Here is a 22,734-nt window from a genome sequence, read left to right on the forward strand (position 1 = left end):
TTAGTGAAGGCAGCAAACGGACAACTGTACAGGGAACCACTTTCCCATGATATAGCAATAACTGACCCCGTCTCGGGCATGACTCAAAGAAGTAAAATAGTACTTTCTGCCAAATGCCCCATGAACTTATTAGGAAGAGATCTTATGCAACTTTTTGGTATAGCAGTAGTCCCTACCATGAACGGTATGGAGGCACAGAGGCAAACTGATACTTTTGTAGTACGATCGGAGGGTGAGGCTTATTATTGGTACAGCCAGGATCTGGTTACAACCGGTCCAGGGGCAGTGACCAAGGAACTGATGAATGTAGCCACCAGCAAGGTGCTTCCCCTCGATGTTGACCAGCAACATTTATTACATTGTACCCTATATTATTGTAGCACACCAGGACCTGATAAAGAATACGAACAAAAATTGTTCAGGAATCCCGCAAATAGACTAATACTACAGACTCTATACTGGGACACTGAGGGCAATAGTGTAGCCAGTTGTTCATTGCCTCAGGAGTTTTTGGAATTGTACAAATCCAATAAACTACCGCATGTTAGCCTAACCAAAAACAAGAATGTTAGGTGGGTAGACTTAGGTAACAAAGTGACAAAATGGGAGAAACTAACTGACTCAGAATTATCGGACTTAGGAGTACAGAAGCAAAAACTAAATTGGTTAACGCAGGCACGCCCAGCTGTACACTTACAACAGAGTGAAGACAGCTGACTGGCGTTCTTGATAGAAGAAGAAGAAAAAGCTTTGAGTGAGATACCAAACGTTCTTTGGTCAACAGGGAAATCAGATGTAGGACTTATTCGAACAGCAGGGCCAGTAGTTATTACACCAAAATCGGCCTTTAGACCAAGGAAAAGACAATATCCTTTGAGCAAGGATGCGGAACAGGGAATCAAACCTATCATAATGGCATTACTTAAGAAAGGAATACTGGTAGAATCCCTAGATTCACCATGTAATACTCCTCTATTTCCTGTAAAAAAAGCAAACGGGGAATGGCGGATGGTACAAGATTTACAGGCTGTAAATGATGCGGTAATACCAAGAGCACCTACGGTGCCAGACCCACATACCTTGTTAAATGATTTGAAGCCAACAAAATATTTCACCGTGGTAGATATTAGCAATGCATTTTTCTCAATACCTATCCACCCTGACAGCCAGCATTGGTTTGCATTTACATTTCAGGGCAAAAGGTATACGTACACCCGACTACCACAGGGATATAGTGAAAGTCCAACAATATTCGCACAAGAAATGGCTAGCAACCTGGCGGGGTTTTCTCCACCAGGGGGCAGCCAAGTACTACTTTATGTAGATGACATCTTGCTTGCAGCCCCTACCCAGCAACAGTGTAGGGAAGACACAATAGCATTGTTGAAATTCTTGGCTGAGCAAGGGCATAAAGTGAATAAACATAAATTGCAACTTTGGAAAGAACAAGTTAAATACCTGGGATATGTGATATCCAAAGAAGGCAGAACATTAGATGAAGATCGAAAAACAGCTATTTTACAAGCACCTAAACCAACTACCAAGAAGGAAATGATGTCCTTCTTGGGAACGACTAATTTTTGTCGAAGTTGGATACCGAATTATGCTTTAGAAACGGCTCCATTGGCTGATTTAATATTTAAAACACCAATGGCAGCACAAGAAACACTGCACTGGACTCCGGAAGCAGAGGCAGCCTTTTGCAGACTAAAACAACTGATAGTTTCATCATTAGTTTTAGGGCTTCCGAATTACCATAAGAGATTTTTCCAAACCGTAGATTGTAGGCGGGGATATATGACGTCAGTACTGACGCAACAACATGGCGGCAAGCAACGCCCCATAGCTTACTATTCATCACAGTTAGATCCGGTGGCACGATCATTGCCACCCTGTGTACAAGCGGTAGTCGCAGCAGCTATGGCAGTGCAAGCTTCAGCCTCAGTGGTATTATTTCATCCTCTCACGTTGAAAGTACCTCATGCAGTTGCGATAATTTTACTGCAAGAGAAAATAGCATTTTTATCCCCTGCCAGACATCTTTCTTGCATGACCATACTATTGAGTCAACCCCATATGACAATTGAACGATGCACGACATTAAATCCATCGACATTACTTCCGATTCCTGTGGATGGCACACCACACAGCTGCCTACAGGAAATGGAACAAATAACCACACCCAGACAAGATCTTACTGATGTACCTTTAGCCGATGCAGAGGTAACATTTTTTGTAGATGGGTCCTGTAGACGAGGTCCTACAGGAAAAAACCTAGTGGGTTATGCAGTAGTGACTGATGATGAAATCATAGAAGCACAACCCCTGCAACATAACCTGTCAGCTCAAGCAGCGGAATTGATAGCTTTGACACGTGCTTGCACTCTAGCGAAAGGCAAGTGTGTTAACATATATACTGACAGTCAGTATGCTTTCTCTACAGTGCATGTCTTTGCACAACAATGGAAAAACAGGGGAATGATAACATCTACTGGCAAGCCGATTAATCATGCACAATTGATTTTGAACCTGTTAGATTCTATTCAGTTACCCACTAGAATAGCTATCTGTAAATGTGCAGCCCATACCAAACAACAAGATAGAATTTCAAAAGGAAATGCTCGGGCTGATGCAGCTGCGAAGCGAGCTGCCTCAGACCCAGAAACTGTGCTCTTAAATGAAGAACTACAACCTTCTGAGACTCTAGATTTAGAAATGTTAAAAACAATGCAGACATTAACTACAAAAGCAGAAAAGCAAAAGTGGATAAAACGAGGAGCAATCCTTGAAGAGGGACTGTACATCTCCAAGGAGAAAAAGCCCATATTGCCATCTAATCTATTTAGATATGCAGCTTTGTTGAGTCATGGGCAGAGCCATGTCTCAACAGGGGGGATGGTACAGTTAGTTAACAAAATATTCCAAACATACGGATTTACGAATTATACACAAAAATTTTGTGCAACATGTCATATTTGTAGCAAGCATCATGCACAGGGAGCATTTAAACCAAAGCGAGGGAGCTTTCCAACACCACCCTATCCGTTCCATACTATTTGTATGGATTTCATAGAACTGAATAAATGTGAAGGGAAAAAATACTGTTTAGTGATCATAGATATGTTTTCAAAATGGGTAGAAGCTTTTCCAACTAGAAATCCGGATGCAGCAACAGTAGCAAAGGCCCTAGTGAAAGAAATCATTCCTAGATTTGGCATACCGGAAAGAATTTATAGTGACAATGGAACACATTTTGTAAACCAGACAATTCACCAGCTTGGGAGATTTTTTGGGATTTCTTTGAAGAACCATTGTGCTTATCACCCTCAGTCAGCAGGACTGGTGGAGAGGTACAATGGAATTTTGAAAAACAAGTTGAGAAAATTAATGAGTGAGACTCAGAAGACTTGGATTTGCTGTCTGCCTTTAGCACTGCTGAGCATGAGAACTGTCCCAAATGTAAAGGGTTTGACCCCTTTTGAGATAGTGTTTGGAAGGGCATATTGTGTGCCACAATGGAAGGCCCTCATGCCTGCAGAGCTGGAGGCCGATGGCTCATTAGCTAGTTATATGAAGAAATTGTTAACAAATAAGACTGTTTTGCAGTTGAACTCTTTTTCAGATAAACAAGAAGCAAAACCGGAGGCCGTGCTGACCCCGGGGTCCTGGATTTGGCTGAAAATCATAAAAAGAAAGAACTGGGCGAGTCCAAAGTGGGAAGGTCCGTACCAGGTACTATTGGCAACACCTACTGCAGTAAAAATTGCTGAGAGATCATCTTGGGTTCATTTGACCCACTGCAAACCTGTTAAGAAATTTAGTTTGGACATACCACAGAAACAGGATGGCCAGAGGCAGAATGAATAAAAATGTGAAACAACCCCAGAGACATTGGTTCACTGGCCTACTGATCATACACTTATTAACTATGTTTGTAGTAACCTTTTTGTTGTTATGGTTTTTCTTGCATATAACTACAGAAGTGAAATTAATAAAACGTGATGAAGGACTGGCTATAGACTGGCACCCAAACTTTAACACATACCTGGCTATGAAACGAGTCTATGTAGAGACTATGAACATTTCAAATTGCTGGGTTTGTACTGCAATACCCACAGCATATGGAGGACTTTTGATGTCTGCTGTCCCCTTGGGGATAAATGAAACTTGGGAAAACCTGTTATTTGACACAGGTACTGTGAGATCACAAGACAAAGTGGCATTATATTTGCCCGTTACTCAGAAAGGAATTGTTTGTTTTGTTAAAAATGATACACTCCAGGTTGGTTGGAGTAACTGTAACATAACTGTGTCTTACAAATGTTATATAAAACCTGTAGACCAAGGTACTAGTTGTAGCACGAATTATGATTCATATTTAAGCTTGATGAAAACAACATTGAGAAATGTGCAAAAAACTCCTGAAATATATAGACAATTCTCTGTTATAGATAAGAAAATGTTTCATTCAGGGTTAACCCGCATCAGTACAAAAGTAGAAAACTGTTACTTTGTTTGTGGGAAAAAAGCCTACAAATGGTTACCTGAGAATTGGTCCGGCAGTTGTTTTTTGGGTTACCTGGTTCCAGCCATAAGACATACTGCAGAATTGCCCCTGGGTAAAATACGTAATGTAAGAGACGTAGCTCAGCAAGCCGAAAATACAGTCAGAAAACCTACTAATCCAGTGGGTAAGATTGAAGCAAGCTGGAAGGATCATTCGTCTGTGAAGGACAAAGAAAAGTTGACCCATATGGACTTGAGTGACAGTGTTATATCCTGGGCTGGGATATTCCCAACCTACGGAGCAGTCAAATCGATTTGGGAACTGAGGAAATTGTCAAAACTCCTCGAAGTAATGAGCAATGCGACTTTTTCCGCTCTTGAACTTGTGACTGATGAGATGAATGCAATGAGAACAGTTGTATTACAGAACCGAATGGCTCTCGACTTCACCCTAGCGGCGAGAGGTGGTACGTGCGCGCTTATCAAAGAAGAATGCTGTGCGTACATTCCAGACAACCAGCATGAAATCAATGATCACCTGGAGGTAATACAGCAGGTGTCAGCAATGGCAGAACCAGGCCCAAACCCACTGACGAACTTTTTCCAGAATCTGTTTGGGGGGTGGGGGTCGGTCCTTATGAATATTCTGATTGCAATTTGTGTGGTACTGCTCATAATTGGAGCATGTGTCTGCTGCGGGATACCCTGTGTGAAAAAATTAGTTAAAGACCTAGTTGATGTATCAGTGACTGAAACTATGTACCAAGATATGGAATTGAATTTGTTGATACCAAGTGAAAGCCTATCTGAAATGTAAAACAAATGACTTGCTTAGCTGAAAGTCCTTGAAAGGGAAAGGCTGAGGAATGAAATAATATTGTTTATGTTTCAAATAAGAATGAAATGCATTAACAGGAGGGAGAATGTTAGAAAAATCTATACATGCTGCTTAGAAAAATATATTTACATACGTGCTGCTTAGAAAAATATATTTACATACATGCTGCCTAGAAAAATATATTTACAATGTGTGCTGCTTAGGAAGATGTGTATTTAAACATTCAAACACATATAAGTTGTGTGATCAAATATATAGAGAAATGTGTGCTTTAGTTAGGAATAAATGTACTTAAATCCATAATAGAGAACAAAGTTTATGTAATGCATTTAATTCTGTCTTACTAGAATAATAGTAGAAATAAATCTGCATATTATTGCTTGAAGCACAAGCTGCAGTGTAATCAGAAATTTGGCCTTGGCAGCGTGCAAGCACAGCCTGGCTCATGTCTTTCAAGTAAAGATTATTTTGCAAAGTTAGAAAATAATAAATCTGTTCGCATGTGTATCTTCTTCCTGCTTCCACCAGGAGAATAGCCTTGTGCGCACTATCAGAGATAGTGCGCAGCTGGTAAACAAGGAAGACAAAGAGAAGCATTAAAGAAAAACTGCACCCATTGTATTCGAACTAATCTAAGAGCCTTGAATTGGCTACATCCTCAGGAGGTCATCGTGACTGACCAGGTGCTTGCAAGACTGTAACATTCTCATGGGAAAAAGACTTTTTTGAAAAACACAATGTCAGCACTTTTACTATGATGTAAAGACCCTGTCACTGACCACGCCAATGAGGTGGGCAAAACTGATAATGACATATATAAAAATGGTGCCCTCTGTCAATAAAGTTAGTCAAAATTCTATACAAACTTTGTGTATGTTTTTTTGCCTCCTAATGTACATTAGAGCATTAGAGTATACTTGAGTTCTCCTGCATTATTGTTTGTTATTGATTGACATTGTTTTTGAATAACTCAATGATTTTTACAGTCTGACTCTAACAAATTTATTTAACATACAGAATATGGCTATTCCAGAACATCTCTTATTTCCCAGATTATCTTTCCTCCCATATTTCCTCAGTCTGCAAACTTTAATTTAAAATATTGTGCTTTCTAATATAATTACATCTACATCACATGTATTACACCACTCCAAAATCTCAATTCTTTTACTATAGTCTCAATACTATTGAAATTTACAGAGATCACTCAATTTAATTTTCCCATTTCTGTAGCTTCATGGTTTCATTGCTAATTACTAGGCTAGTTGTGTTAATGGGCCATTCTAAGGCTACTCACTTCACTTCCAAAGGTGTGAATCAAAATATTGTACCTTGTGTATCAACCCCTAACCATTAGCTGTATATGTTCCATCACATCCATTTCCTTTCTTTTTCTCTTTTGTACTTGTCCTTTTAAATTTTCTTTTTCAGACTTTTACCCTTATACCAATATAATTATTTTTTTCTTTTACTATCTCCCAATTTCATGTCTTCATCACTTATTTCAGAGCCTTCTTCAAGGTCCTCTATTTCTCATCTAATTTTTCTTCTACTACTTCTAAAATTTCTTCTCTTTAATAATTTTCTTCTCTCTTTTTCCTTAGTCTTCTTTTCATTTTTACAATCCCTCCATAAATCTCCAACTTTGTTACATTTATAACATTTCAATTCACATTTTTTCCATCATGTCCCATTTCCCCACAAATACAGCATTTTCTTTTATCATTTACATTTCCACAAATAAATAAATAAATACATAAAAATAAATAAAATAAAATAAATGTTTTGGGTTGTCTCCAGTCTTTTTATAACACCCCTATTGCCCTCCATATTTATCATGCTTGGTATATGTATAATTCTCTCTCTCTATTTTTAAAACATTATAGTCCATAAACCCCCTCTATCATAAGCTTTTGCAATGTCCAATACTTCTTTATATAGCATTTTCAAATGCCATCTCAGTCTCTCATTCCACATCTGTTCGAAATTGTACATGCATTTTCTTTTTTGTTTCACTGTTAAATGCTTTTATCACAAAGACTCCCATGGGTTACAGTCTTTCTTTCTTCATATTCTCAAAGAAAAATTTCCATTGAAAAATTCAACAGTCAAATATAATGTCACAAAATATCTCTAAGAATAAATGCTCTTACCTCATGTGCTTTTACATCAAAAGGGAACTATTAAATTGCCCCAAACTTCATACCTGGCCATTTGTCTTCTTGACTTTGAATCCTTACCATAAACTTCTGTTTTTGTTTTTCTTCTGCCTCTTTCTTTTCTGCTTCTCCCATTTTGCCTTCTTTTACTTTTTCTGCATATGCTTTCTTTTTCATCTCACCACTATTCTTCTGGATAGTCTCTGCATCCTCCTTTTGTATTTTCTCCATAATGACCCCCAGGAAATGATGACTCCATTTTCTGGCTCACTCTGAATCACTATTTAAGTAAATCATCCTGCAACTCTCCCTACTGGAGGGTTGTAATCATACAGCAAGGATTTGCAGACTCATCTCCATCAAACAGATTTGTTTGAAACATTTCCTCAGAATCCTGCATGTATTCTCTGGTCTTGATATTGGCTTAATCCTCCATTTCTCTCATCACTCCATTATCTCCTTCTCTCTCTATCTGTCTCCCTGTTTCTGCAGGATGCCTGTGCACCTGGAATGGAAACAGAAAGTGCTCATGCAAAATGGTTCCCACTCGCAACAAGCAGGGGATGTTCCCCTGTACCTTGGCCAGATTGCCACTAGTAGTATACAACCTTGGGTCTCCTCTGAAGAGGCTACCAGCTTAGTGGGACTAAGCAGTCAATGATCTTGCAGTATCTTCTGGAGCCACATGGGCCTTGGCACGGTCTTTGCCACTGCTTTGGTGGCTTGCTCACTTTTACAAATGGCCTTGTCTAGAAGGTCTAGTACATTTGGGTCTAGTAGCCTGAAGCCCCTGGGGATTTTATTTATTTAGATTATTAATTTAACTGGTAAACTCACTGGGCCTCTTAACTCACTCTGAGTCACACAGCAAGCAAATGGAGATTGACTGAATTAAACTCTGGACTACAGGGGAAAGCTCAACAGCAGCTCATAGTCTTAATCCTCTGTACTAAACTACCAGGAACAATTTTAAAGACATTTGAATTCAGTCCATCAATCTGCCCAGTACTTTTGATGTTTACTTAGTTGGAAGGACTGCCTGAAATTAAAATGGATTCTTCTTGAATACTACAGCAGAGATGGTCTGGACAGTAGTTAAAGGTTTCCACCCATCCTAATCAGTGCTAAGGGATGGTAAAGTACAGTTGTGTAAGATCTTACCATAACAGTAGATGTCCTACTCCTCACTGTTTCAGTATGCTTTACTCATGGGATATCATGTGAAGGATGGCCAAATGTCCAGCAAGCATACCAAACTCTACACCTTTCAAAGTGCTGTACATAAGACATATGTCCTACTTGCAAGATGTGTGGTACATATGTGACATGTGAGCATCTAATCTTCAGAAATGAAGTGTCCCAGAAGTACCAGAGCAGCCACAGAAGAAAGCAATAAAACATATATCCAGGCAGAAGGAAAACAACCAAAGACAACAGGGGTTAGGAGGGACTGCAGAATACTGCAACAGTGAGAAGTAAGACATCAGCTGTTATGGTAAGATGTTACACAACTGTATTACGTGCTTTTATATCACTCTTGCAGTATTCTTTACTCTTAGGAGAGTACAAAATCTACTGTAAAGTATGGCTGGAGGAAGCCACAGAAGAACTAAAAATCCAAGAAGAATGGTCCTGGCAAAACCCACCATGGCCTTAGAAATGACGTCCAACTTCTAAAATTTGGTGAAAGTGTGAACAGAAGACCCATGTACCAGCTTCCAAGATGGATCTGGTATCCAGACCATTGAAAAAAAGCACCAGCCACTGCCCTGGTAAAATGACCATGAACAGAAGAAAGCTGCATGCCATGAAAAGAATATCAAAAAGAAATGGCCTTAGAAATCCAAGACGAGATGGTTTGCTTAGATACCACCAAACTCAATTTCTTGTCATGAAAGGAAACAAAACGCTGCTCAGAATTCTTGATATGTTTTGTCATGTCTAAGTAATATCTGAGCTGTCTATGGAAAACCAAGGTAAAAAAAGAAGGAAGTTGAATGGATTGATATAAGGAAAATCATTACCCATCTTTGGCATAAAAGAACTGGTAAGAAGAGACACCCTGTTCTTGTAAAAAAAAAACAAAAAAGATGGAACTGCCATGAGTGCCTGAAGTACAGAGACCCTCTTGGCAGAATAGCCACCAGTAACAGTCTTCCAAGTAGAATGTTGTAGGAAAGAAGAAACTGCCAACTCAAAGGGGGACTAGGTCAATTTCTTGAGAAAAAAACAAGGTCCCAAGAGGGATTAATAGGCTGTCATTGAGGCTGAATATGAAGGCTGTCTTTCAAAAACTGTTTGCATTCAAAAGTAAAAGCCAAAGTGGATTCAGAGGCAGACAAGCAGACATGTCTGAAAATTAACTGATGAGTATACCAAGCTAGAATTGAACATCTCAAACAAGGACCTAGGAATCCCTGCAGAAAAAAGGTCCAAATCATGCTTGGGACACCAAATAGAAAATCTCTTCCATTTAGTTGCACTTGATTTTCTGGTGGTAGGTTTTATGGTCTTCAGCAAAAATTGAAGCACATCCTCAGAACATTGGTGAGTAAGAAAAATCAAAACTCTATCACCTAAAGTGTCAATTGAATAGTGGGCAACTGAAACCAAATGGCAGATCCCTCATTTTGTGTGAAACAATCCATCCTTTTAGGTAAGTTGTGAGTTTTGCTCTTGGCAAGATGAGGTGGAAGGGGATCCAGTGCTGTCTGGGCCAAAAGGGAATCATCATCAAGATTTTATGTCTGTCCTACATGATCTTGTGTGATGCCCGTGCACTGGCCCTATAATCAAGGAGCCTCAATCCTCACCACTAGCACCAGTGAGGGGCATGCACATTGGGGGAATAACAAGTACACACACAGTAAAGTACAATTTCCCTTAAGAGCACACACAAATCACAGTCAGTCTGGGGCTGATTTCTCCCTTTCTCTCCAGATACCCTAAGACTCCCCACTGGCACAGCTATAGGGTCCAGATCTCAGGCTAGTGGTCAAGCTAAAACCTCCAGCACCCTCTCTGTCCAACCAGTGCTTTGTGTCCCTGTCCAAGTAGCTGGCACAGATGTACACTTTGAGATATAACACACACACACTCCTAGGGAAGTTTGGCACAGGTTCTCCAGCTATGCCCCCTTCTCTCCAGACTACAACATAGAATTCACTGCCACCAATCACTATTATCAGCTACTATAAGGCCCTTCCCAAAGGGTGACCAATTTCACTGTGTAATGTTACTGTTATTCAAATAGTAAGTGTGACTGAACAGCAAGACTGTTGGAGTGGTTGGACAGCATCACCAAATACATGCACGTATTTTCTAGGAGTTTAAATTATCTCTATATAAAACAGCCACAGATAAAAGGTTTAAAAATATTTAATAATAAATAATAAAAGCACAAGAAATATCTTATCAATTCAACACAGTGCTAATCAAGAGTTCAGAAATCACAGGAACTTTAAAAATACTGTAGGACAGTCTGACATAAATATAGAAAACAGCTTGACTAATCTGGCTAAATTCCTAACTCCAAGAGAAACTATGTCCTAAATAACTTTACTTACAAGGCAAAGTGCTGGTGAGTTGTCAGCTTCAGACAAAATCCAAAATGCTCTATCTTTCTCTCTGAGAATGTCTTAAATTGGTAACACCCAGTACTACTGAGTCATTTCACATTACATCATTTTTATCACTTCTCCTTTAGTTCCCAGGCTAACAGAAATACAAATTTACATTTCTTTGTAAGCTGCAGCTGGCCAGGAAGCGACAGGAATAAAATACACTTTTACATGTAAAACCTTAATAATTATCTCTTAAATTAAGACAACAGAAAAAATTTGCTAGCCCAGACATCCTGTCTCTGAGCTTGAGATCAGACATGGTTGTAATTCCTTACTTAACAGCTTTCTTCCAGCAGGGTGCACTGTATTTATATATTTTTTTATTTTTTTAAAAAAGCTTTATTAAAATTGAAATAGATAAATAATAATTGTCTTAAGTTATGTACAGTTTTCAATATAAATAAAACAACAATGAAAGAAACAAACATCTACACTATATACAACATTCTCAAGTACAAGTTAATAAAGCAGCAATACATTTGAATATAATAATTACAATAGTGTTAAATTACTTGTCTAATAAATCATATACCTTCTTCCACATAATGCAAACAGTTGTATACCTAGAGTATCTTGCTTTATTGGTCAACATTTCTAAATTGCAGACTTCAATAAGTAAATTTTTAAATTCATGTACTGAGGGTGAAGTATTAGACTTCTAGTTCCTTGTAATGGTTTTCCTGGCAACAGATAATATAGACCAGATCAGAGGCTGATTAGCTTCTCTAATACAATTTGGAACAGGAGTGTTAAACAATACAAGCAATTTAGAGATGGAAAAATTGTCTGTAAAAACAGCTTGTAGGAAGATGTTAACGTCTTTCCAAAATTTAATTCTGCACAATCGAAAACCATATGTGCCCAATCCACATTAACTTCATTACACCGCCAACAATTAATATTTTTATTAGACTTACTTAAAGAAAATGGGGTGATAAAAGATCTATGTAAATATTCCCATGTGAATATTTTCCATTTTAGTGAAGAAGTGGTTACACTGGCTGATTGTAATATATTTAATTTGTCTTTGGCTTTAGGGGGAATGATTATTTATTAAAGAAAAATAATTCCAATGACTGTTCGGAGAATTATCTAGGTCAAGTTTAATTGCCTTGTACAAATGAGACAATTTTTTTTTTTGTCGGAGATTTATGTTGTAAAGATAACATCATGTACTGAATTAATTTAGGTATTAGATTTTTAGTTGTTGAAGACATAGAGTCACGTTTATTTAAGACATATTCCTTGCCTTCATGTGAATCCAGCCAAGAAAATGTATCATATTCTTATTCGGTTTTTAGTAAATTAATGGATTTCAAGTCATTATTAGACATCATTTGAGACTAAAATATTAAGTTTTTCTGATGAAAGGAAAAGAAAAATAATGCCTTGCATAAAGGCTAAAGGAAATATTAGAAACAACCAGTCCTTATAAATACTGAATTTATAAATATAATTTCTAAAAAATCTCAAAAGGAGAGATATCAAGTTGGATCTAAAGTTTTGGGAAGAATAAGATAAGAAGTATTCTTTTAAAACACAAATAAAAGTGTTATTTAGTAAAACTAATTTCTGAGATTTATTATTGTTTATAGTATTACTCACTAATATTTCTAGAATATTTTTCCATTTAGCTGTATATTCGGCATCTATAAGAAAGGAAATAGCTTTGTCCATTGAAGAAACTGAGTATATTTCCAAATTTAGCATAGCTATACTACAGTTTTCCCAGTTTTTCATGTGATAAGATAGAGCTATTCTAAGTTTAACCGGGAACCATAAAAATTATGTATCATAGAGTTAATTATTGGGTTAGGAGGCGGTAAAGAGATTGATTCAATAATATAAAGAATTTTGGGTAACAGGATCATCTTTATAATTTAAAGCTTTTCATCCATAGAAAATTGGACTTTATTCCATTTTTAATACGATTTTCTATTCCCAATAAACTTTTATTGTAGTTTATTTGAATGATGTATTTTATGTTATTAGTAATTACAGTATCCAAATAAAGTAATTCATCAGAATATGCCAGATATGTTTTATAAACATCCTGTAGTATACATATTTTAGGGCCAATTGTTAAGATTTGTGTTTTGTTATTAAAAATTACATTGGATTTCTTTTGAAAATGCACTATCTTTAAAAAGAGCATGAATTGATGTATTTTTACCACCAAGAGTAATGAGTAGGTCATCTGCAAACATTTGTAGTTTGGAAGATTCATTGGGGCTTAACTTATATCCTTCCGTGTTTTCGTTATCTCTTATCAAATTAGCCCATGGTTCCATAATTAATGTGAACAGTAAAGGAGGGGTCTACTGAAAAATACCAAAAATCCACTTGTTCAAAAACAAACAGTGTATTCTCGGTTTCGCAAAAGTGCACTTCCACGAAGAGCGGTTCAACGAACCATTAAGGAACACAGGTGCTGAAGCACACTACAGTAAGGAAAGGGAATTTATATGTTTCCCCACTGTAGTGCGATCTCGGAGTTGGTATATTTAAGTAGGGGTGTGTGTGGGGGGCACAGGGGGCTTGCCCCCCTGCAAAAACAATGTTTTACTGTTTATCAGTTCATTGAACCGATGTTCGCAGAAGTGCACTTTTGCTTAAGTGCACTTTTTCGGAATTGTGGGTCTACTGTTTATTTTTGAAGATGTGAGGTTTTGATTATATACAGTAGATCCTAAAGGAGATAAAGGGCATCCTTGTTTGGTTCCTTTAATAATTGGGGTATTTTGGGAGATGTTTGTGCCTATTTTAATATATGCTTAACTACCCTGATATAATTGGGTGATTAAATTGATAAAACTATTAGAAAGGTTTAATTCCTCTAGTAAGATATATAAATAATCCCAATTGAGTCGAAAGCACAATTTATGTCTAGACTGATTAATGTTAGATTTAAATATTTAACTGATTCAATTAAAGATAATGTTCTTTTGATGTTATCATACGAGTTTCTGTTTACTATAAATCCAGTTTGGTCATCTTCAACCAGTATAGGTAGAAACTTTTTAAGTCTATCTGCAAATATTGACAAACATTTTATAATCGATATTTAGTAAAGAGATAGGTCTATAGGATGAACATTTAATAGGGTTTAAGAATAGGGGAGATAAAAGTATATTTCCATAAAGGAGGTATTAAATTATTATTTTGGGAGATATTATAAACTTTATGTAGCAGTTTTAAAGTGTTAGTTGGTAAGATCTTGCTATCATTTATGGGTGCTTTATTGAGTTTTAAATTAGTGATCTGGGTTTGAATATCCTTAAAGGAAATAGGTCTATCTATAAAAGTAGCTTGATCATTTGAATTTTTTTTTATCTATTAATAAAGGATTTGATTTCTTGATTAGAATCTATTATCTTAGGTTGCTGATTTATATTAATAAAAAATTCTCTAAATTCGATTGGAATATTTTGTACATCTGAAACCCTCTTTCTTTTTAGAGGAAAATATTTCGTTTATATGATTAAATTTAGTCTTTTAGTTTTATTAGCTAGTAAATTTAAAGATATGGGATTAGTGGAGAATTTTAAAAGTTTAAATTTCTCTAAAATAATCATGGTGTTATGATTCAGTATCTCCATATATTTATTATTCAATGAATTTATTTCTCTTTTCTTATCATTTTTATTAACATCTCCCTCTTGATTAAGTTTCAGGGTATCTAATTTATGTTGTATATCCAGTAGTTGCTCGCCCTAACTTTTCCTATTTTTGTGATACCAATTAATGTTGTGTCTTTCGGCTTTTCCCGATTAGGGGTCGCCACAGCAGAACTCTGGTCCGCTAATGACTGGCAGTAGATTTTTACGTGCCAAGTTGCCAGCCCTGATGCACAACCTTCAACAAAGGTACGCCCATTCACACGTCTCCACGCAGAAGATGCTCTAACTGAAAATCGAACCGGACAGCGTCTTACTGGGAGGCGACAACGCTACCGCAGCACCACCACCGCAGTTTGTGATACCAATTAATAATTCTCCCATAAAGATACGATTTTAAGGCTTCCCATACAAAAATTTCAGAGGTATCATTGATGTTATTTAGGTCTATAAAATTCTGAGTTTCTAATGTTATGAAGCATATATGCAGGTATTCTTCTTATTTGAATATTGTAGTTTGAATTAACTAAAAATTAAAAAAAATATTGAATTGTGGTCCGATAAAGGGCATGCAATCACCTTAGTACTAATTAAAGAATCTACTATATCATTAGAGAATAAAACTCTTATCTTTGAATGAGTATTATGTCTATGTGAAAAAAAGTGTAGGCTAAAGAATCAGAATCAGCAAAGGTATGTATGTCTTTCAAAAGGTATGTTTCTAAGAAATATTTCAACAATTTGGCTGGAGCTGAAATTCTTCTTTTATTATGATAGGTTGATTCTTTGTTGTCTAAATTATTATTATATATCCCTTAGAAAGTTGTACAATATAGTCAATATGTTTTACTGTATTAATACCTATTCCTGGAATCCAATATAGGCTTATTAAGGTATACATTTTGTTATTAAATTCAACAGTAACAAGACAAAACATTCCTTTATTATCCTTATAAGTGTTGATAATCTTTGGCTGTGGTAAAGTATTATTCCATAAAATAGCTACTCATCTCTGAAAGTGTTCTGAACTTACTAACACTAAATATGATTTAGTATCTAATCTGAATACATCCTGTGTTCTCAGATACATTTCTTGTAGGAATATTAATTGGGCTTTGTGTAATTTGTGGTATTTAAATAAACTTCCCCTCTTATTTGGATTATTTAATCCATTAATATTGATTGAAATACTCTTTAATGAAGTCATTCAGTATTATATTTATGAAAAATAAATATTTAGACCAAAACCGTACTTTATCATTGAAAATTAAACGAATACTAAAATATAACTTATTTTTAAGGCAAAGCAGTAAAGATGAAAAAAGTGAGTATAAGTTATTTCTTTTTCCATGTGTTGTGAAGAATGTCAAGAAAACTAATAGTAAACTTTTATATAAAAAAAAAATAACAGCATCATAACTACCCCTAACCCATCTGGAGCTTAATACTCCCAATTTGAGTGACATATGATCAGTCAAATTAATCCCCTATCCAGTAGTAACATCTAATCAGCGTCAGAGATAAAAAATATAATCTAAGTAAAACTGATTTAGCTTCTAAAGGAAAACAAGTAATATCTATCATGAAACAATTAAAATATAAATGTGTTATTGACAGTTAAATTACAAACTAAAAAGGAATTACTCGACGATATAACAATAATAAACATTATCTATTAACATTAATTAAAATTTCACTTTCACTGACCATCAAGAAAAGTAAAGTATCATGAATGAATAATATATCTAATAAAGGGATATAATAAATCTATACTGTAGTCAGTAAATTCATAAAACATTGAAATACACAACCTAAAACTATGTAAGTATATAGTCAGAATAGGTAGTTTAACTTGATTGTAATTTATAATAGATTGTAAAACAGAATACGAATGCTACAAACCCCTTTCATAGCATTTGATATATATTTGTTCCTCTTCCAGGTATTCTGCAAGCTATATTCCCCCATTTGCCTTCTTTTACTTTTATCTTTTCTTTTTGGCCCAAAGTACTTGCATACTGAATGTATTTTTTTCTGTCAGTAATCAGGTAGGAATAACCTGATAAAATTATATTCAACTGATATGGTTGATGGATAATATGCTGCTATGAAGACATACAATTATAAGGCACATAGCCACATTACATTAAATAAAAGAGGATATATTATAAATATAGTTTGAGATATGACTGGGAATATTACTGTAATAGTCTTTAGTTTTCATACGATAGTAAGAGAAGTATCTGCTTTTCTTTTTTTACCCCCCTTTCACTCACCACCTTCTCTTACAAAAGAAAGTTAAAGAACAAATGTAGTGGCAAATAAATAAAAAATATGTACTTAATAAAAATGCAAACATATAATATTCCATTAACAAGCTATATCACAAATAATATTCCTGATATTCTCAACTTGTACTTCTGGTCCTAGGTTCTGATACAAAGTAAAAGATTTTAATCAAAGTTGGGTGAATTTACTTTTATTTTCCTCTTCTCCACACAATATCCTTCCTCTCAGTCCCTTTTCTCTCTAATTCACTCAACAAAATTAGACTAAGATAGTTGTAAACTTTTTAAAATAAATTATAATAACCAAATTAGCCAAGACATAAAGTTGTAATAGTTGGGCAGTGTTAATAAACTAGAAATGTTTGTAACAATAAATCGACAGACTAGAACTTTCTAATTGTACTATAAATATAAAAAGAATATTAATAGTTTACACTACTAACTTTTAGAAATCTTTCAATGAAGAGAAATAACTAAAAAGTCTACTAATAAACAAGACAAGCTATCTGCTGAGTATTTTTAAATTGTGGTTACATTTTTGAAGTTCAGTATACAACACTTTCTTACATTTAGTTTTCTTTACATTTGTAAAACAAGCCTGTGAATTATATTAATATTTACAATGACATAGGATTATCTACAAAATTCTATCTGGCTGGGCTGGCAGCCCCTCAGTTTTTCACACCCCCCCGAGAAGTCAAGCTAGTTTTTCAAGTGTCCCTTGAGAAACGTTGCTTGAGGGGGTTAGGTCTATTTGGGTATACCTTACCTCATTCCCTGTCTTGACAGCCCATCTGCAGTGGCATTGCTAACCTCACTGTGGTGCTGCACTGACATATATGCTTGCAACCCTAGGCTCCATCTTAACAACTTGACATTTTGCTGGCTGGCTTGGTGTAACCATGTTAGGGGATTGTGATCTGTAACTACAGTGAATTTGCTTCCATAAAGATAAGGCTGAAGTGTCTGCAGTGCCCACACTATGGCTAGATATTCCTTTTCTACTGGTGCATAGCATTCTTCCCTGGGTTGAAGCCTATGACTGAGATAAACCACTGGGTGCTCTCCTCCCGCTGAAAGAATCTGGCCATGTACAGCCCCCAACCCCATGGTTCGAAGCATCCACCTAAACAACAAATTCCTTGCTGTAATCTGGACCGGCTAACACAGGGGGTACTCCCAAAGGTTCTTTAAGCTTCTGGAATGCCTGCTCACATGCTGTGGTCCACAATACCTCATCTGGCCTGTTTTTCCTTGTCAGGACTGTGAGGGGAGCAGCTATGGTATTATAACTAGGGACAAACTTTCTATAGTACCCTGCTGTCCCGAAGAATGCCCTCACCTGCTTTATGGTAACAGGTGCAGGCCATGCCTGAATGGCTTCCACTCTGGCAGGTTCTGGCTTGATCTTACCACTCCCCACTCTATGTCCCAGGTAGGAGACCTCTGCCATATGCACCTGACATTTGCTCGGTTTAATGGTCAACCCTGCCCTCTGTAGTCTGCTCAGCACCTCCATGACATGTTGAAGGTGCTCTTGTCAGGAATGGCTGTAGATTGCAATATAACCTAGGTAAGCAAAGGCAAACCCTCCTGCTAGGATATGATCTACCAGCCTCTGGAAAGTTGCTGGGGCATTTTTCATCCTAAAGGGCATCTTTGTGAACTCATATAAGCCAAAAGGAGTCACAAAGGCTGATCTCTGTCTAGCAATGGGAGTCAAGGGGACCTGCCAGTAACCCTTGGTAAGATCAATGGTGGTAACATACTTAGCCCCACCTGCTGCTCTGGGGCTTCATCTGACCTAGGCATGGGGTAAGCATCTGACTCTGTGTGCCTATTCAATTTTCTGTAGTCCACACAGAACCTGGTGCTGCTATCCTTCTTTGGCACCAGCACTACTGGGGAGGGCCCAGGGACTGTTGGACTAGAATTACCCCTACTGCCAACATTTCCTGTATCACCTCCCTCAGAGTCTGTTTGACTCTCTGAGGCACCCTATAATGGGCCTGCCTAATATGCCTTTGGGGTCCTGTATCCACCTGTTGCTGCACCAGGTGGGTGAACCCTGGTTTCCCAGTGAACATGTCCCCAAACTCCTGTAACACTGCTCAGATTTCTTGAACCTGGGCAGGAGATAGCTGCTGGGACACTGCTACCCCTTCCACTGAGGTGTCAGTCTGAGACTCACTGAGGAAATCAGTCACCAGATCTCCCTCAGACTCCTCCTGCAATCCACTGTAAATACTCAGCACAAGGGCTGCCCTATCATGGTAAGGTTTCATCATGTTACCATGGTACAATTTGTGCTCCTGCCTAGCAGTTCCACCATGTAGTTAACATCACTGACCTTCCTTACCACCCTGTAGCATCCTTTCCAGGCTGCTTGCAGCTTGTTGTGTCTGACAGGAATGAGAACCATTACCTGCTGCCCTACAGCATACTCTCTAGCTCAGCATTTGTGTCCTACCAGACCTTTTTCTGCTGTTGGGCTTCTGCCAGGTTCTCCCTGGTCCAGCCCATGAGTTCCTTGAGCCTTGTCCTGAGGTTTAGGACATATGCCATAACAGACTCCTTGTGAGATTCACACTTGCCTTCCCACTCATCACGAATTAAATATAGAGGTCCCCTCACCTTATTCCCATACAGCAACTTAAAGGGTAAAAAACCTGTAGATTCCTGGGAACCCCTCTCATAGCAAACAACAGATGGGGCAAATATTTGTCCCACTCCCTATTAATCTGGTCTGCAAATGCCCGTACCATGGTCTTGATTGTAGTGTTTAATCTCTCAACAAGACCATTAGTCTGAGGATGGTAGGGGGTGGTCTTCAGGTGCTTCAGCCCACAGTATTTCCACAGACAAGGCTGTTTTTCATGACAAATATTGCAGTTCTGTTGAAGCAGCTGGCTCAAATGGAGGCAGGGTCAGTTTTTCTAGAATGAAATTGAGGTCCCAAGCAGGTACTGGTTTCTTCCTTGGGGGTTTTATATTCTTAGCCCCTCTGAGGAACTGTCTTAAGAGAGGGTGAGAGAATAAAGGAGGTTCAGTGTTGTATTGAGCAGAAATGGCTGAGGCATGGATTTTGATGGAGGAGAATGAAAGTCCACTGCTTAGCATCTCAGCTAGGTACTGTAATATTTGAGGTAAATTCAGTATTCCAGGATTCTGACCCTTTTTCTGATTCCAGGCACAAAACCGTTTCCATTTTGCGGAGTAGGCTTTTCTAGTAGAAGGCCTTCTGGCCTCCAAAATGACATCCTGCACCTCCTTGGAGAGTAGGGTCTGTTGTGAATTTAAGGAATCCTCCATGTGGCTAGATTGAGTGTTTTCAGCTGACTGTGAAGAGTTTTGAAGTTGTGCTGAGTCAACAGAAGAGGCATTAGAGGCAGGATCCATGGTGGGGAATGCGTCAGGCTCCTCAGGAGTGGGTACCAGTGTTGTCTTGGGCAGTCTGGAGCAATGAGAATCATCTTTGGTCTGTCTGCTCTGGCTTTTAATAGAACTTTGGGCAGCAGAGAAAGAGGTGGAAAGGCATAAACTGTCATTGTTGTCCAACTGAAAGAGAGTGCGTCCACTTTCCAGGCCTGTGGATGATAGGTCCTCGAGCAGAATTTTGTCAATTGGTAATTTCTGTGGGTAGCAAAGAGATCTATGTCTGGCCTTCCCCATGCTTGAATTATCTTTGTAAAAACTTGAGGATGCAACTTCCATTCGTGTGGATCTGTCATATTTCTGCTTAGGTTGTCTGCCAGCGTGTTTTCCTTGCCTGGCAGGAATTGTGCTTGAAGTTGGATTTGTAATTCCAGAGCCATGTTCCAAAGAGACATGGCTAGCCTGCACAGAGGATATGAATGGGTTCCTCCCTGTTTGTTTATGTACCACATCACTGTGGTGTTGTCTGTCCTTATCAATAGCTGGCCTGGATGCAGTAGGTCTTTGAAAGCCATAATAGCATTTTTTACTGCTAGCATTTCCTTTTGATTGATGTGTAGGTGCTTTTCTTTTTGGGACCATTTGCCCTGAATGCACTGATCTGTCATGTGCACCTCCCAGGCGTAGTCCGAGGCATCTGTTGTGATGATTTGATTTGCTTGAGGCAAGCAGAATGGGAGACCTATGTTTCTTTGGCATGCTTGAGCCCACCACAGAAATTCCATTTGGAGGCATGGAATCAGTGGTATAATTGTTTCCAAACTGTGGCTGTGTTGAGACCATAAGTTTTTTAGGTACCATTGAAGTTTCCTCATATGCAGCTTTGCACATGGGATTAGCAGGATGCAAGATGCCATGAATCCCACAGCCTGCAGGATTTTCCTTACAGTCAGCCTGGTGAAGGTTGCCAGTTTTCTGAAGTATTGAGTTAGTTGCCCTTGTTTCTCTGGCGTGAGGTAGGCCATCTGGGTGTTTGTATTCAAGCTGGCACCCAGGAAAATTATTGTTTGAGAGGGTATTAGCCTTGATTTCTTTTTGTTGACGGTGTATCCCAGAGAGTTCAACAACTTTATTGCAAATGCCAGGTGTTTCAGAAGTATGTGTTTGCTGTCCGCTTGGATCAGGCAGTCGTCCAAATATGGGTATATTTGTATCCCTTGAAGTCTGCAGAAGGCTATTACTGATGCCAGGCATTTCGTGAACACTCTGGGCGCAGTAGATAAGCCGAAGGGCAATGCAGAGAATTGATAATGGGTTGAACCTGCAAGAAATCTGAGGTATCTTCTGCAATCTTGTCTGATAGGGACATGCAGGTATGCCTCCTTGAGGTCCAATGTTACCAGCCAAGACTCCTTGCCCAGCATGGGAAGAAGCTGCTATAATGTGAGCATCCTGAATTTTGGTATGAGTAAATATGTGTTTAGGATGGATAGGTCCAAAATAGGTCTCCAATCTTTGTCCTTCCTTGGTACCAGGAATAGTCTGGAATAAAAACCTTGACCCTGTTCTTGTGCAGGTACCTCTTGAATAGCTTTCATGTCCATGAGAGCTGAAATTTGTTTTTGTGCCTCTGTCCTTTGATTTTGTGGCAGGTTTGGCATGCCTTTCCTTTTTGGAAGGGTGAGAAAGTGGAATCTGTAGCCTCTGTCTATAATAGCCAGGATCCATTTGTCTTTTGTGACAATATGCCAATTTTTCGAAAATAATGCCAGTTTTCCACCTAAAGGTGCTGCCATTAGAGCTTTGCTTGGCATGCAAAGGGGAAAGTCATTGGTTCTGCTTTCTGAATGGCTGTGATCTATACTCACCACCTCTTGGTGTAGGTGCTTGCCATTGTCTGCCTCTAAATGATCCTTGAGATTGCCCTCTACCCCTCGGACACCTGTATCTACCTCTTTGAGGTCTGTCCGTGGCTGGAAAGGACCAATTTTTTGAAGGCCAATTTCTACTGAAACGTGGAGGTTGTAACTGTAGGAAATCTTTCACCATTTGCATTGATTTTGCCTTTTCCTTCATTTTCTTTAATACCTCCTCAGCTTTAACACCAAACAATACATCTTTTTGAAGAGGTGCATCTAGTAATTTAGCTTTGACATGATCTGGTAAGGTTTGCTCCTTGAGCCAAGCATGTCTACGTATGACTGATCCTGTAACAGCAGCTCTACATGAGGCCTCTAAAGCATCAAAACCAGATTGCAAGGTATGTTTACCCACTTGTTCTGCACTATGCAACAAATCCTGCAACTCCTTCAAGTCTGGTTGTTCAGG

Source organism: Protopterus annectens, chromosome 10.part0 (genome assembly GCF_019279795.1).
Source record: "Protopterus annectens isolate FY-2018-M chromosome 10.part0, PAN1.0, whole genome shotgun sequence".
NCBI classification, from domain to species: Eukaryota; Metazoa; Chordata; order Ceratodontiformes; family Protopteridae; genus Protopterus; species Protopterus annectens.